We start from the raw sequence: 4,480 nt of genomic DNA, 5'->3' as shown, positions 1-4,480 counted from the left end.
TACAGGGAAACCCCACACTGTATACACTGTGTACAGGGACCCCCCACACTGTATGCACCATGTACAAGGAGCTCCCACACTGTATACACTGTATACAGTGTGGAGGGCTCCCTGTACACGGTGCATACAGTGTAAGGCTTCCTGTACTTGGTGTATACAGTGTGAGAGCTCCCTGTACACGGTGTATACAGTGTGGGGCCTCCGTGTACATGGTGTATACAATGTGGCGTGTCCCTGTACATGGTGTATACAGTGTGTGTGTGTGTGGGGGGGGGGGGGGTCCCTGTATACGTTGTATACAGTGTGGGGTGTCCCTGTACATGGTGTATACAGTATGGGGGGGTCCCTGTGCACGGTGTATGCAGTGTGGGTGCTCCCTGTACACGGTGTATACAGTGTGGTGGGCTTCCTGTACACAGTGTATACAGTGTGGGGGCTCCTTGTATATGGTGTATACAGGCACTCTCCATACTGTATACACTGTGTACAGGAACCCCCACACTGTATACACCGTGTACAGAGACACCCCACATTGTATGGACCGTGTACACGGAGCCCCCACACTGTAAACACTATGTAAAGGGAACCCCCACACTGTATACACTGTGTACAGAGAGACCCCACACTGTATACACCGTGTACAGGGACCCCCCACACTGTATACACTGTGTACAGGGTGCCCCCTAACTGTATACACTGTGTACAGAGAGCCTCCACACTGTATACACCATGTACAAGGAGGACCCACACTGTACACATCGTGTATAGGGACCCCCCACACTGTATACACCATATGCAAGGAGCCCCCACACTGTATACACTATATACAAGGAGCTCCCACACTGTATACACTGTGTACTGGGACCCCCCACACTGTACATACTGTGTACAGGGACCCCCCACACCACCTACACCGTGTACAGGGTCCCCCCACACTGTATACACCATGTACAGGGAACCCCCACACTGTATACACTGTGTACAGGGACCCCCCACACTGTATACACCGTGTACAGGGTGCCCCCTAACTGTATACACCGTATACACGGAGCCCCCACATTGTATACACCGTGGAGAAGGAGCCCCTACACTGTACACACAATGTACAGGGAGCCCTCACACTATATACACTGTGTACAGAAACACCCCCACACTGTATACACCATGGACAGGGACACCTCACACATTATACACCATGTACAAAGAGCACCTCACACTGTATACACCGTGTACACGGAGCTCTCACACTGTATACACCAGGTACAGAGAGCCCTTACACTGTATACACCGTGTACATGGACCCCCACACTGTATACACCATGTACAGGGAGCCCCAACATCGTATACACGGAGCCCCCCACAATGTATACACCATATACCGTGTACATGGTGTATACAGTGTGGGGGCACCCTAACTGTATACACCGTGTACAAGGAGCCCCCACACTGTATACATCGTGTACAGGGACCCCTCACACTGTATACACCGTGTACAGGGACCCCCCCCCAACACTGTATACACCATGTACAGGGACACCCCACATTGTATACACCATGTACACGGAGCCACCACACTGTATACACCGTGTACAGGGACCCCCACCCCCCCAACTGTATACACCATGGACAAGGACCCCCCACACTGTATTCACCATGTACAGGGACCCCCCACACTGTATACACCATGTACAGGGAGCCCCCACACTGTATACACCGTGTACAGGGAGCGCCCACACTGTATACACCGTGTACAGGGAGTCCCCACACTGTATACACTGTGTACAGGGAGTCCCCACACTCTATTACACCATGTACAGGGAGCCCTCACACTGTATACACTGTGTACAGGGAGCCCCCACACTGTATGCACCGTGTACAGGGAGCCCCCACACTGTATACACCAGGTACAGGGACACCTCCACACTGTATACACCATGTACAAGGAGCCCCCACACTGTATACACCGTGTACAGGGACCCCCCACACTGTATACACTGTGTACAAAGAGCCCCCCCACTATATGCACCTGGTACAAGGTGTTCCCACACTGTATACACCGTGTACAGGGTGCCCCCCATACTGTATACACATGTACAGGGAGCCCCCACACTGTATACACCGTGTACAGGGAGCGCCCACACTGTATACACCATGTACAGGGAGTCCCCACACTGTATACAGGGAGTCCCCACACTCTATTACACCATATACAAGGAGCCCCCACACTCTATACACTGTGTACAGGGACCCCTCACACTGTATACACCATGTACATGGACCCCACACTGTATACACCATGTACATGGACCCCACACACTGTATGCACCGTGTACAGCACCCCTCCCCCCCACACTGTGTACACCGTGTACAAGGAGCCCCCACACTGCAAAGAATGCAGCAACATTGCGAGATTGACAGAGTACCCAGATGAAACTGTAACTGATTTGCCTGTCAGATTGTGGAAACCGAGGTATCCTCATCAAGGCATGGGGAGTCAGTGGGTGGGGACTGAGTAGGGCAGGGACTAAGTGGGCGAGGACTGAGTGGGTGGGGACTGAGTGGGCAGGGTCTGAGTGGGGCAGGGTCTGAGTGGGCGGGGACTGACTGTGTGGGGACTGAGTGGGTGGGGACTTAGTGGTCGGTTATTGAGTGGGTGGGAAGACAGTGCATGGGAAGTGTGCGTGGAGAGAGACCGTGCGGGGAGAGAGGGTGCTGGTATCCAGTGCGCACAGACTGAATGCACGGGTAGTGTGTGCACAGGGACTGCGATGGGCATGAGTGCATGGGGAATGAGTGCACGGGGAGTGTACGCAGAGAGGGCATGGGGAGTGAGTGCGTGGGGAGTGTACACAGGGACTGCGTGGGGCGTGTGTGCGCGGGGAGAGTACACAGGGACTGCATGGGGAGTGAGTGCGAGGGGAGTGAGTGCACGGGGAGTGTACACAGGGACTGCATGGGGAGGGAGTGCGCGGGGAGTGAACGCAGGGAGGGCATGGGGAGTGAGTGCGTGGGGAGTGTACACAGGGACTGCATGGGGCGTGTGTGCGCAGGGAGAGTACACAGGGACTGCATGGGGAGTGAGTGCGAGGGGAGTGTACACAGGGACTGCGTGGGGCGTGAGTGCATGGGGAGTGTACACAGGGACTGCGTGGGGAGTGAGTGCGTGGGGAGTATATACAGGGATTGCGTGGGGCATGAGTGCGTGGGGAGCATACACAGGGACAGCGTGGGGAGTGAGTGCGCAAGGAGTGTACACAGGGGCTGCGTGGGGCGTGAGCGTGGGGAGTGTACACAGGGACTGCGTGGGGCGTGAGTGCGTGGGGAGTGTACACAGGGACTGCGTGGGGCGTGAGTGCATGAGGAGTGTACACAGGGACTGCGTGGGGCGTGAGCGTAAGGAGTGTACACAGGGACTGCGTGGGGAGTGAGTGCGCGTGGAGTGTACACAGGGACTGGGTGGGGAGTGAGTGCGCGGGGAGTGTACACAGGGACTGCATGGGCCGTGAGTGCGCGGGGAGTGCACACAGGGACTGCGTGGGGAGTGAGTGCATGGGGAGTGTACACAGGGAGGGCGCGAGTGCGCTGGGAGAGTACACAAGGACTGCATGGGGAGTGAGTGCGAGGGGAGTGTACACAGGGATTGCATGGGGAGTGAGTGCGCGGGGAATGTACACAGGGCCTGCGTGGGGAGTGAGTGCGCGGGGAATGTACACAGGGACTGCGTGGGGCATGAGTGCGTGGGGAGCATACACAGGGACTGCGTGGGGAGTGAGTGCGTGAGGAGTGTACACAGGGACTGCGTGAGGCGTGAGGGTGGGGAGTGTACACAGGGACTGCGTGGGGTGTGAGTGCGTGGGGAGTGTACACAGGGACTGCGTAGGGAGTGAGCGCGCGTGGAGAGTACACAGGGACTGTGTGGGGAGTGAGTGCGTGGGGAGTGTACACAGGGACTGCGTGGGGAGTGAGTGCGCGGGGAGTGTACACAGGGACTGCGTTGGGAGTGAGTGCACGGGGAGTGTACTCAGGGACTGCGTGGGGAGTGAGTGCGCGGGGAGTGAGTACGCAGGGACTGCGTAGGGAGTGAGTGCGTGGGGAGTGTACACAGGGACTGCATGGGGAGTGAGTGCACGGGGAGTGTACACAGGGACTGCGTGGGGAATGAGTGCGCGGGGAGTGTGGTCAGGGACTGCGTGGGGAGTGAGTGCGTGGGGAGTATACACAGGGACTGCATGGGGAGTGAGTGCACGGGGAATGTACACAGGGACGCGTGGGGAGTGAGTGCACGGGGAGTGTACACAGGGACTGTGTGGGGAGTGAGTGCGTGGGGTGTGAGTACACAGGGACTGCGTGAGGAGTGAGTGCACAGGGTGTGAGTACTCAGGGACTGCGTGGGGAGTGAGTGCGCGGGGAGTGAGTACACAGGGACTGCGTGGGGAGGGAGTGCACAGGGAGTGTACACAGGGACTGCGTGGGGAGTGAG

Source organism: Chiloscyllium plagiosum, unplaced genomic scaffold (assembly GCF_004010195.1).
Source record: "Chiloscyllium plagiosum isolate BGI_BamShark_2017 unplaced genomic scaffold, ASM401019v2 scaf_2981, whole genome shotgun sequence".
Taxonomy (NCBI): Eukaryota; Metazoa; Chordata; class Chondrichthyes; order Orectolobiformes; family Hemiscylliidae; genus Chiloscyllium; species Chiloscyllium plagiosum.
This window is presented reverse-complemented; position numbering follows the sequence as displayed.